At 49.6% G+C, this 13,127-nt stretch overlaps 2 long non-coding RNA genes across 3 annotated transcripts in view; both read left to right on the top strand.

The window, feature by feature from the left end:
* The first annotated feature begins 9,216 nt into the window (after window positions 1–9,216).
* On the top strand, window positions 9,217–10,108 carry LOC121017479 (uncharacterized). The gene is made up of 2 exons (XR_005784774.1): window positions 9,217–9,521; window positions 9,926–10,108. It is a non-coding gene; the product is annotated as an uncharacterized LOC121017479 (long non-coding RNA).
* A 2,130-nt stretch (window positions 10,109–12,238) lies between these two features.
* The window catches only part of LOC121017472 (uncharacterized), a 2,871-nt gene continuing 1,982 nt past the window's right edge, over window positions 12,239–13,127 (top strand). Inside the window, exon 1 of one of the 2 annotated variants that reach the window (XR_005784769.1) lies at window positions 12,239–12,606. This is a non-coding gene — a long non-coding RNA (uncharacterized LOC121017472). Of the gene's footprint in view, window positions 12,607–12,854; window positions 12,942–13,127 lie in introns of those variants that run through there. The other variant, XR_005784770.1, reaches the window with a different exon arrangement.

The raw sequence follows: 13,127 nt of genomic DNA, 5'->3' as shown, positions 1-13,127 counted from the left end.
GAAAAAATAAACCTCAACAGATGTAAAAGAACTGAAATCACAGAAAGTAAATTCTCTGATCAAACAGATTCAAACTAGAAATCAGAAGAGAGCCTAACGGGAGAATCTCCAAGGGCTTAGAAACTAAGCCACACATTTCTAAATAACTCACGGGTCAAGAAGGAAGTCTCAAGAGAAATCAAAAATACACTGAACAGAATGAAAATGAAAATATCACATATCAAAATTTCTGGGACACAGCAAATGCTGGGAGAGAGAGGGAAATCTATAGCACAAAATGCATACGTTAGAAACAAGGAAAAAAGTCTCAAATTAATAATCAAAGCTCTCACCCCAAGCACCTAAAAAACAAGACCCAAATACATCCCAGGCAAGGGAACACTAAAGGGCAGAAATCAATGCAATGGGAAAGAGGAAAACAATAGGGGGGAAAAAAAATCAATGAAACAAAGAGCTAGTTCTTTGATGAGACTGATGAAATTGACCTTCCAGCAAGACTAAGAGAAACCAGAAAGTATGAGGAATGACACAAGAGAACTGAACGGATAATGAGGGACTATTATGAACAACTGTATGCTGTATACATAAATTGGACAACTTAAAGAAATTAATTTCAGGGCGCCTGGGTGGCTCAGTCGGTTAAGCGGCCGACTTCGGCTCAGGTCATGATCTCGCGGTCCGTGAGTTCAAGCCCCGCGTCGGGCTCTGTGCTGACAGCTCAGAGCCTGGAGCCTGTTTCGGATTCTGTGTGTGTCTCTCTCTCTGCCCCTCCCCTGTTCATGCTCTGTCTCTCTGTCTCAAAAATAAATAAACGTTAAAAAAAAATTTTAAAAAAAAAAAAAAGAAAAGAAATTAATTTCATTGAGGGATGCCTGGGTGACTCAGTCGGTTGAGCGTCTGACTTCAGCCCAGGTCATGATCTTGCAGTTCGTGGGTTTGAGCCCCACGTCGGGCTCTGTGCTGACAGCTCAGAGCCTGGAGCCTGCTTCAGATTCTGTGTCTCTCTCTTTCTCTGCCCCTCCTTTGCTCGCACTCTGTCTCTCTCTCTGTCTCAAAAATAAATAAATATTTTTAAAATTTTAAGAAATTAATTTCATTTAAAAACACAAATGACCATAACTCGCCCAATATGAAGTAGATCACTTGAATAGCCCTGTGGCTATTTAGGAAACTGAATTCATAATACAAAAACTCCCAAAAAAGAAATCTTCAGGCCTAATTAGTTTCACTTAGGAGTTCTACCAAATATTTAAAGAAAAATGAAAACCAATGCTCAACAAGAAAAGGAAATAAAAAAGCATACAGATCAGAAAAGAATAAAACTGTCCCTATTTGCAGATTACATGATTGTTTATATAGAAAATCCCAAGGAATCTGCCAAAAAAACTCTTAGAACTGCTGAGTTCATCAAAGCCACAAAATACAAGATCTACACACAAAATCGGCTGTGTTTTCTTCCACTTGTAAGGAACACATGAACATCAAAGTTAAAAAAGCCAATACCACTTACAGTCATTCCAAGATAAAAGATTTAGGTAAAATCCAACAAGCGTGAATGTTCAGGGCTTTTATGTTGAAAACTACATGACACAGATAAATCAAAGAATGTCTAAATAAATCATGTTCGTGATTCAAAGAGCAAAGCATGGTAGAAATGCCAATTCTCCCCAAATTGCTAATATAGGTTTAACACAATTCCTGTCAAAGTCCCACCGAGACTTTTTTTTTTTTTTTGGTAGATACAAGATTATCCTAAAATTCTACAATGATTCTCAAATTATATGGAAAGGCAAAATAACTATAACAGCTAAACAATTTGGGGGAAAAAAAGAACAAAGCTGAAAGAATTAGTCTACCCGATTTCGAGACTTAACGTACAGCCGTAATAATGAAGACTGTGTTGCCCTACAAAAAGCAGAAGACAGCATACAGATCAACGGAACAGAACTGAGAATCCAGAAGCAGTCCCCACTCACACAAATATGCCCATCGACCTCTGATAAGATACAAAAGTAATTCAATGAAGGAAACAGCTTTTAAACAAATGACACTGAAGTGAATATTCCTAAGAGAAAAGAAGACCCTTGACTTAAGTCTCACACATTACTCAGAAACTAACTCAAAAAATGGATCACCAACTTAAATAGAAAACATAAAACTTTTAGAAAAGAAAACACAGGAGAACGCTTGGGGACCTAGGGCCAGGCAGAGTCGCTAGACTTGACACTAAAAACATGATCCGTAAAAGAATAAACAGGTTTTCATCCCCCCACCAAAAAAAAAAAAAAAAAAAAAAGTTTAAATTGGGTGGTTTTGTTTTGTGAAAAAACCCTGTTAAAAGGACAAAAAGAGGGGCACCTGGGTGGCGCAGTCGGTTAAGCGTCCGACTTCAGCCAGGTCACGATCTCACGGTCTGTGAGTTCGAGCCCCGCGTCGGGCTCTGGGTTGATGGCTCAGAGCCTGGAGCCTGTTTCCGATTCTGTGTCTCCCTCTCTCTCTGCCCCTCCCCCATTCATGCTCTGTCTCTCTCTGTCCCAAAAATAAATAAACTTGAAAAAAAAATTAAAAAAAAAAAAAAAAGGACAAAAAGACAAGCCGCAGACTGGAAGAAAATATTTGCAAACACATACGTAACAAAGAACTATCCTCTAGAATATATAAAGTGCCCTCAAAGCTCAGCAGTAAAAAACAGGCATTGCAATTAGAATATGGGCAAAAGACAGCAGACATTTTGCCAAAGAGGATGTACAGATGGCAAATAACCACATGAAAGGACTGGCATCATTAGCCATCAGGGAAGTGCAAATTAAAACCACAATGGCTAACATAAAAAATAGTGACCACACCAAATGCAGAGAAATCACTCTCTGGATCGTTCCTACGCTGGAGAACGTAAAATAGTAGAACCGCTTTGGAAAACAGTTGGGCAGTTTCTTAAAAATAAAACAAAACTGGGTATACATCTCAATGATTGCACTCCCAAGAATTCATCCCAGAGGAACGAACACTGTGTTCACACAAAAACCTGTGCACAAGAGTCTGTCTATAGTAGCTTTATTCCATCACAGCCCCAAAGTGGAAACAACCTCGATGCCTTTCAATAGGTGAAGTACTTACTGGGATGCACCGTGGAACGCGACTTAGCAATAAAAAGGAACAAACTAGCAATACACACATGATAACCTGGAGGAACCTTGAGAGAACCTCACTGAGTGAAACAAGCCAGTCCCAAAAGTTACATATACTATGTGATTCCATGTAGAACATTCTTGAAGTGACGAAATTACAGAGATGGAGAACAGATTATTACGGGTGAAGGAGGAGTGAGGAAAGTTGATGTGGCTGCAAAAGGGGTCTCCGTGGTGATGGAGATGTCCCGTATCTTGACCGAATCAAGGTCAATATCCCACTGTGCTACCGTTACCACTGGGGCAAACTAGGCAAAGGGTATTCAGGATCTCTGTAGTATTTTCTTACAACTACACAGGAATCTACAATTAATCTCAAAATTAAAAGCTTAATTAAACAAACAAATACAAGAAAGTGACCACTATGAAAGTCAGGACAGTAGTTACTTTTGGAGGGAAACAAGGCAGCTGTAATTGGTGCTGGATGGCTGGGGCAAAGTTCCATTCTTGTCCTGGGTGGTGGTTGGGAGGGAGTTTATATAATCCACATATGTGTCTGTGTCTGTGTGTGTGTGTGTGTGTGTGTGTGTGTACATGTATACACATATGCATAGAGCAGCCATTCTGTGTCCATCCAAGAGTCAGCAAATGTGGGGAAGGGTCCCTAGTCAATCTGCAATCAGCATGTTCCATGCTCAAGAAATAAGCATTTGTCTTCAGCAACTAAGACTCTGTTACTGCAGCATAAAGAGCCCATCCTGACTGATGGGCACAAGGGGGAGAGGACAGAGGTAAAAGTCATCTGGACTCCAAGACCTAGGCATGAGTTACAAACACTGAACTAGCAGCAAATGCCAGTGTGTCCCTGGGGAATGGTGGGAGGGACTATCTGATGAGGTTAAAAAGCGAACATTCTAGAGGCGCCTGGTTGAGCGTCCAACTTCAGCTCAGGTCATGATCTCACGGTTCGTGGGTTCGAGCCCCACGTCGGGCTCTGTGCTGACACCTCAGAGCCTGGAGCCTGCTTCGGATTCTGTGTCTCCCTCTCTCTCTGCTCCTTCCCTGCTCATGCTGTGTGTCTCTCTCTCTCTCAAAAATAAAATAAACATTAAAAAAATTTCAATAAAAAAAAAAGCAAACACTGTGACCACTTTCCCGCATGTACTCCAAGGCCCACACCTACTACAGACTCAGCTGTCTCTTCCGTGGATCTCGCTTGCAGTTTCCACAGGACAGAAAAATTATCAGAATGTTCATGTTATGGACTGAATTGTGCCCCCTGCCCAAATTCGTATGTTGAAATCCTCACTCCCAGTACACCTGAGAATGCGACTGTATTTGGAGACAGGGCCTTTAGGACGCGCCTGCTCATGAGGAGGAGGAGAGACACCAGGGATGGGAGCACAGAGGGGAGACCGCGTGATGTCACAGCGAGAAGGCGGCCACCTGCAGGCCGAGGGGAGAGGCCTGGGGAGAAACCAGCGCTGCCGACAGCCTGAAATTGGCCTCCCAGACCCCAGAGCTGTGAGACAATAAATGAGCTGCTTAAGCCCCCCAGTCCGTGGTACTTGATCACAGCCACACGGCCTAGTGCAATCGAGAACAGAGGCTGCACCCTGAAATGTCCCAGGATCGCGCTGGATCCTTCCAGCAGCGCCTCCCACCATGAAGGCTTACCACGGGGCCCACCCCAGCCCGCACCTTCCACGGCTGCCCTCGCCCCTCTCAGAACACCCCCCACGTTAGCCGTCAGGAATCACACACGGCGTGCGGGGTTCCGTGTGCAAGGCCAGACAGGGGCAGAGCCAGAATCAGACCCTCACCATTCTGCGGCTTGTTACGCCCCAGCCTCCCCCAGCAGGGAAGGGGGGTGGCCCAGAGGCGGGCCGGGGTTAAGAGCGGGATCAGGGCACCGCCCAACAGGGGCAAAACGAGACAGGCAGACTGGAACCAGCACTGAGGACATCTGAAAACCCCGTTCTGGTGGGAACACGACCCGGAATGCCAGCCGCAGCCCTTCTGCCAATGGGGAATCGCCTGTACGGGCTCCGACGGGTCCGCCTGCACCGTAGGGATGAGCGGCTCAGGCAGGGGGGCTGAGCAGCCGCAGAGCGGCCCCCCTGCTCCCCCGTGTCCAGAGTCAGGGCGGCCCGATGTGCCTCCTGCCCAGCAGCCCAACTGCACGCAGGGTCTTCCAAAAAGACACACTTCCAGCAGAGCCCCCTCCTGGAGGGGGGGGCCCGCCCAGCTTGCTCTGACGAGCTTCAAGGGCCCCTCGGTCTACTAAGGTCTCCAGAGGTTAACCAGACCTCATCCAGGGCTGGGGGAGGGAGCGGGGGTCTCCCCTCTGTGATCACAGGAAGGACAGCGCATTCCTGGCCCCCTCCCCCGTTTCTTCTTCCACCCAGAAAGGGAGTCTCCCACTCCCGCATCACAGTTCAAGTGGTCACCTGACCCTTCTCACTTGTCCAGTCACTGGGGAATGCACACCTTCACAAAGGGTGGGGACTTTTGCCTTTCAGAGGGTTGAATGCATCCCAAACACAAGAAATCTCTGTAATAAGCAAGCATGCTAACCGAGCCCAGCGGGATTTAAAAAACAAAAACAAAAACAGATTTAAAAAACAAAGACAAAGGGGTGCCTGGGTGGCTCTCGGTCCTTGGGTCCCTGGGCGTCCAACTTCCCCTCAGGTCATGATCTCACGGTTCCTGGGTTCGAGCTCTGTGTCTGGCTCTGTGCTGACAGCTCTGAGCCTGGAGCCTGCTTCAGATTCTGTGTACCCCGCCCCCCCCCACCTCTACCCCTCCCCTGCTTGCAGTCTGCCTCTCTCTTTCTCTCTCTCTCAAAAAATAAACTTAAAAAAAAAATTTTTTTTTAATGAAATAAAAAACAAAGACAAAAACAAAAAACCGTGAAAGGCTGAAGAGCAATGAAGGTGGCTGTTTGGTGTCTCCCCACTGCTCCTGGGCAAAAATGTCCCCGGCCCGAGGTTCAAACCCAGCTCTACCCAACATCCCATGGCCAGGCAGGGACTGGTCCCAGCCATAGGTGGGCCATGAGATGGCAATGACCTCAAGGTGGGGCTGGGACGGTGGAGAAGATCAGCATCATGACTGCCCATCACAGACGTGACCACAGGCATGTTTTTAGATTAAAAGGCAACCAAGCCTTCGCATGAGGCCAAGTCTGTTCCCTTGCATGTCCTATGCCACAGGTCCTAGCCCTGCCCTGGGGCCACACCTGGAGTTTGGTTATGGAAGAAATATCTTCAACACTGGGGGACAAGAATGCCCATCCTTTCTGCACACAAACACAATCACAATCATTCTCCACGTTAAAAAGCTTCACGTCCTTCTAGAAGGTCCAGGACTCCCCCCAACGGTGGCTGCTCCTATGTGGACTGGGGGTTGACCCCATCACTGGGGACCTACAGAGGGACGACGCTCCGAAGAGACGTACCACAGAACAGGCCTGGTGTCAGGAGGAGAGGACAGAGCCAAGGAGCCGTAAGCAGCCCAGGCCCATCCCACCGGCAGGAAGGGCAAAACCAGAGGCCTCTCCCAACCGCCAGCTCAGCACAGTGAAGCGAGGGACACTGCGTCTCAGCTGGCACATCCTGGAGAAGGGCTCCCAGAGCAAGAGGGAGAGAAGCCAGAAGAAAGCACGTGCATCTGGCCGTGGCCATCCCGGGTATGGCTCTTGGGTCACACTGACTGCACCTTCTGCAGGTTCCCTTCCTTTCTTACATCCATCCTGACTGGGGACTCTGCTCCCCAGCAGGCACCTGTAAGAGGATGCTGAGCCTGGAGATTGTTTTTTTTTTTTTTTTTAGTATCTATGTATTTTGGGAGAGAGCCCAAGCAGGGGAGGAGCAGAGAGAGGAAGACAGAGGATCTGAAGTGGGCTCTGCGCTGACGGGCTGACAGCAATGAGCCCAATGCGGGGCTCGAACTCACGAACCACAAGATCATGGCCTGAGCCGATGTCGGATGCTCACCCGACTGAGCCACCCGGTGCCCCTGAGCCTGGAGATTTCTACTAGACTTTTGGGAGCAGCAGTGGGTCTGCAGAGCACAGAGCTGGCACCAGATAAGCCCACCTGAGACACCTTGCTGGGGAGGCTGTCCCCAGGAAGGGAAAAGAACACCTGTGGCGACTCCCCTGCATTTGAGCTCTCTCCCCACCTCTGTCCAGGTAGCTGTTCGGAGGACACCAAGGGTACTTCGGCAAAAAGGTGATTTCCTCAAGACTGCGGAACCAAGCTGGAAACAGAGCCCAGGGCAGCTGGTTTTCACTCACCCCTGCCCTGTGCCAGGAGGACCCTGCTCTCAGATACTCTCAAAAGCCCTCCCCACCCACCTCTCTCAGCAGGAGTCCTATAGCCTGCCCTGCTTTAGAGAGGATGGGCATGGGGGCCTTGGGTGGCATCGGGCAAACCAAAGAGCCTTAGGAAGACAAGGAAGAGCCTTGAAGCTCATACATATGCAGCAACTAGAGGACGTTCCACGGAGACTGGGGCACAGGACATCTTCCACTTAGACCTCCAACAACAGACCAGTAGTCAGAACTCATCAACAAATTCAGCAAAGTCGCAGGATACCGAAGCAATATCCAAAAATCAATTATGTTTCTACATGCTATCAGAAAGAGAAATTAAGAAAACAATTTACAAGGGTATCAAAAAGGATAAAAGACCTAAGGAATAAATTTAATCAAGGAAGTGAGACACCCGTACGCTGAAAACTAGAAGATCCTGATGAAAAAAGCGAAGACACAAATGCAAAGATGTGCTGTGCTCGCAGATCGGAAGCACTGAACTTATGAAATGCCCACACCATCTGAAGACATCTAGATTCAATGCAATCCCCATCAAAATTCCAATGGCAGTTCTCACAGAAAAAGAATAATCCTAAAATTTGCATAGAACGACCCCAAACTGCCCCAGCCGTCTTGAGAAAGAACGGGGCTAGAGATAGCATGCTTCCTGCTTTCAAACTCTAGCACGATACCTTAGTAATCAAACAGTATGGTATACTGGCATAAAAACAGACACATAGGGGCGCCTGGGTGGCGCAGTCGGTTAAGCGTCCGACTTCAGCCAGGTCACGATCTCGCGGTCCGTGAGTTCGAGCCCCGCGTCGGGCTCTGGGCTGATGGCTTGGAGCCTGGAGGCTGCTTCCGATTCTGTGTCTCCCTCCCTCTCTGCCCCTCCCCCGTTCATGCTCTGTCTCTCTCTGTCCCAAAAATAAATAAAAAACGTTGAAAAAAAAATTAAAAAAAAAAAAAAAAAACAGACACATAGATCGAGGGCATAGAATGCAGAGCCAAGAAATAAACCCTGAACCCATGCATATATGGTCAATTCAGTTACAACAAAGTTGCCGAGAATGCACAATGGGGGAAGGATGGCTTCTTCAATAAATGGTGTTGGGAAAACTCAACAGCCACGTGCACGAGAGTGAAACTGGGCCACACCGCCTTACACCGTACGCTCATGCAAAATTAAAAAATTAATCAAAAAAAAAAAAAGCAGGTAGCTTCATCCACCATTTGAGACTTCAGAGGAGTACAGCCTCTTTAAGGTGGTTTCCTCCTCCATAAATATTGAAACAATGATGGAGTTTACCTCCATGGGGTTTCCATTAGGCAGACACGTAGCCCGGTGGTTGGTACACAGTGCGTATTTAATAACAATCATCAATTATTGCCTTTTAACATGGCCATTCTACTTCCATTCCGATAAAAACAAAATCATACTGTGGGCAAATACAAGGATGTCCATATGAAAATGGAGACTCCAAATGACAGCTATAATGTGAACCCTCCACCACCACTGTGACCATTAAGAGAAATGCACAAGTTAGCAATGCTCTTAAAGTGTCAAAGTTCAATATAAATGACATCATAATGAATACTGATAGTCCACACCTGGAGCTGGGCACTCTTCTAAGAGCCTTTGATGTAACAATCAACTTAATCTTCCCAGACACCTACAGGGAAGGTCTGCGATCATCCCCACTCTAAACATGAGGGAACTGAGGCAGGAGGAGGTTCAACAGCATCTCAAGGTCACACCAGCAGGTTGGTGGCATGGCCAGTTAGCTGACACTTACTTACATAAAAACCTTGAGGATTAGGCCCTAAAGGGCCAATGGGTACCTGGGAACTTCTTTAGATTCTATTTTTCTCAGGTTACTTCAATGTGTATTTTCTAAATAGCCAATTAAGATTTTGGTATTTAAGGAATCACACCAGAATTGGCCCCGTGCCTCGGGTGTGGAGGCGGCACACACAGGTTAGATGCTCACTGGGAGCTGGACATGCCCCCAGGCTTACAAAGTCACAGGAGGGATGGATGGCCCAAGGGCAGCTGCCCCTCCCAGGGCCCCACGGTGAGTATTCACACCCTAGCGCGGCCAGTGTCACCTAATGGCCCTTGGGTAAAATGAAGCAGATGGGAGCCATGTGTCAGCTGGCTTAGAAGGGCTCACCCAGCATGGCCCCGGGACAGGGCAGGGGGCCCACAGCCGTAGAAGCCCTTCCTTGCCCAAGAATGATGGCATTTGGCAACATCCTACCTGCCGACACCAAAACTGGTCCACTTGTCTGCCCCACTGTCAAAGGAATCACATCAGATAGCAGGAAAGACAAGATGGTTTAAAAAAAAAAAAAATCTTATGCATCAAGCAAAGGTCAGAGCCGCAACTCCAAGACGTAGGCAGGCATCAAAAGCCACTTGAACACTCTTTAGAGTCCTCAGGGCCACACTTGACATTGGTGACCTTCACATCCACAGCATGAGCTACAATTGAGAGCAAGGGGAGCCACTGCACCAGCTGCTGGGCTGAGGGCCGGGCCTGGCTGCCAAGTTCAGGGAGAACAGCTGGAACCGGGCAGGAGGTCCCAGAAGAACACAGCTGAGGGCCTTAGTCCTCTGAATAGGGTTGTCAGATTTGGCAAATAAAAATTCAGAATGCTCCATTACATCTCCATTTCAGACCAACAACAAATTTTTAGCGGAAGTATGGCCCATGCAATATTCGGTATGTATTTATAGTTAAAAAAAAAAATCACTCATTTATCTGACATTTAAATGTAACTCGGTGTGCTGGGTCTTACCCGGCAGCGTTATCTCTGCAGCAGTGACATTTAAAATAAAAGCCGCCTTACTTCCCCTCTGCAAAAATGGTCTGCATAGACAGACCCCTACACAGAAGCAGGCCATGGTTGAGGATTGGGCCGAATGCTCCACCCAGGTTGGCAACCTCGAACCAGCCATTCTCACAAAGCTGCATTCAATCCCCAACTCATCAAGGCCTCCTCTAAGGTCACTTTGCCCGCAGGATGCCTTTCAAAGCATCCCACAGTGAATCCTGAGGGCCTACTGGGTGCTGGATGCCGTAGCCAACAAAGAAATAGAGGGATAAGGTCTGTCTGTTCCCTCTGAGCTGACATTCTAGAGAAGCTGAGAAACTAGAAAATCTCAGGTAGTGAATAAAATCAACAAGACCAAATGACAGGGAGGCCACATTAGACCTCAGGAAAGGAGGCTGAGGGGACTATACCTAAGCTGAGAGTCATGTGATTTCTGGGTGGAAAGTTACTGGTTAGTGCAAAGGTCCTGTGGCAGAAGACAGAAGCAAAACCACAATCGGTATGGCTGGAACAGAGAGACCAAGGAAAAAGATGGTGGTGTGTAAGGTGAGGCTGGAGTCAGTGGGTTTTCTAAACCAGAAAAAGGAGTTGGATTTTATCCTAAGTGCATAGAAAATCCTTGGTGGGTTTTTTTTTTTTTTTTTTCATGTTTATTTTTAAGCATGAGAGTTCATGAGCAGGGGAGGGGGAGAGAGAGAGAGAGGGAGACACAGACTCTGAAGCAGGTTCCAGGCTCTGAGCTGTCAACAAAGAGCCCAAAGGGTGGGGGGGGGGGGGGGCGGGGGAAGGTTGAACTCACAGACTGTAAGATCACGACCTGCCCCAAAGTCAGAGGCTTAATCGATTGAGCCACCCAGCCGCCCTAGTCCTTGGTGAATTTTTACAGTGACATAACCGATTCAGAGATGTACACACCGCCCAGAGAAACACACAGCATCACAGGCCAAGATCAGGGCTAGGAGGGCACAAACGAGGCAACTTCCGGGTGCAAAATGTAAGGACACCCTCACTCTTAGCTTTGTGCAAGCGCTGACTCTCAGTGGTCCCACAGCCCCCGCATGGAAGTCAGCTGGCCCAAAGTCACAGGACAGAGAGTGACCTTCCCCTGCCTCACCCTATCAGCAAACCTGCTCTTTCTCAGCCCCTGCTGCTGGAGGTGGAGGGCAGGCCAGAGGAGAGAAACTCACTTTGTGCTCCATCCGTCTCAGGCACAGGCCGCTTCCCCCTGGGCCGGGCTTCACCCCCCACCCGCCAGCCTCTTGGAAAGAAGGGGCAGACCCCGGGCCAGGCGGCCGTCTTGGAGCAGAGGCCGCCTCCGGCTGAGCCACGGCCAGGCAAGGCTGTTGGGGGCGGTCTGAGGCGTCCAGGCTCCTAGCCTGGAGAATTCGCGTCCTCAGGACCCGACGGGTCAGGAGCCGGACACCCCACGGCCGACCCTGACTCTCTGCCTTCATCTCACACCTGAGTGGGGGCTGGGGGGCCAAGCCACCCTCTTCAGGGCAGGGAGCTCGGGGACCTGCTCTACCCACCCCTCCCCCAAGCGGTCCGTGGCCTCCACGTTCCTCTTGACGCCCACTGGCCTGAACGAGAGGCAGCCGGCTCACCCCGGGGCCAAGGGAGGACCCCACCCGCTCCCGCCCAGGTGCCCAGGAGGGTGGCCCGGCCTGTGTCTGGAAAGCAGTGCGCTCGCGCGACCCCTTACCCGCGGGGAGGGGGGGGGGAGGAGGGGGGGTACGGCCAGCACCCACCCTGCACGGACTATGCGTCTCCCCACAGGTGCACACCGCTGATAAAGCTCGAGTGTTGAAAAAAACAAAGCTTATAAATCACGGGCAGCAAGGGATGCAGGACGATTAACAGCAACATAGAACAATTATAGCAACAACCTGGAGCAAATGTCGTGGGTGCGCTCGTGCGCTCTCAAACCGCCTCAGGACCCTGTACTCACCCTGCCCCCTGATGACGTAAGCGGGGAAACGCCTACGTGACGTGACGGCGCCTCCGGAGGCGCATGACGTCCGCGTGACGCAGCGGCAGGCTGCTCCGGACCTGGGACTTGACGTCAGACGTAGCACCCGCTTCCGGTGGCGGTTGCCGGGGCAACCGGGACGCGGCCAGCGTGGAGTCTGCGTCTCGGTGCGAGTGCTGACCTCAGGCGACCCCAGGAGGGATCGGAGGACCCTACCATCCCCGCGCTGCCAGCTGCCAGCTGCCAGCTGCCAGCTGCCGCAGCCGCAGGCCATGCGGAGCTCCCTGCTCCCCAGCGCCTCGCTCCCGGTCTCTCCCCCAGGGGCGCAGGTTTAAAGATCTTCCAAGCACCCGGTGGGTGGGCGTCTCTGGAGCCCGCTCCCCAGTCCTGGCGGTGACTGGGCGCCAGGCACAGCCTGACGCTCAGAAAAAGCACTGGAGAAGCCGGTTAATGCAAACCCCAGGGGCGCCCCTGATTCACTGGTCTGCCTGTTTGCAGACATGCTACGGCCTTTGCCCGGCGTTAAAGTTGGTAGACTGCGCAGAACTGTTGGCCAGGCAGGTGGCCCAGACCCCACCCCACCCCCCGCCCCGCCCCGCCCCGCCCCCAGGGATTCTGATTCAGCAGATGCGAAATTGGAGGCCAAGAATCTCTCCTTGAACAATCAGTCAGGTGATCCCTGAGGCAGGTAAATTCACTTACCTTTAAGCAAACACATAGTAGCTAGAAATCAGGAAGGTGGGCAGAGTGGTCATCCCCTTGTACAAACGAGGAACCAAGGCTAGGCCAGTGACATGTGCTGGAGCGAGCAGAGTTGGGATTTCACCCATACCATATATATATATATATATATATATATATATATATATATATA

This window comes from Herpailurus yagouaroundi, unplaced genomic scaffold (genome assembly GCF_014898765.1).
Source record: "Herpailurus yagouaroundi ecotype Mexico unplaced genomic scaffold, PumYag 77, whole genome shotgun sequence".
NCBI lineage: Eukaryota > Metazoa > Chordata > Mammalia > Carnivora > Felidae > Herpailurus > Herpailurus yagouaroundi.
The sequence above is the reverse complement of the archived record's forward strand: the minus strand, read 5'-3'. Positions and strand labels throughout refer to the sequence as shown.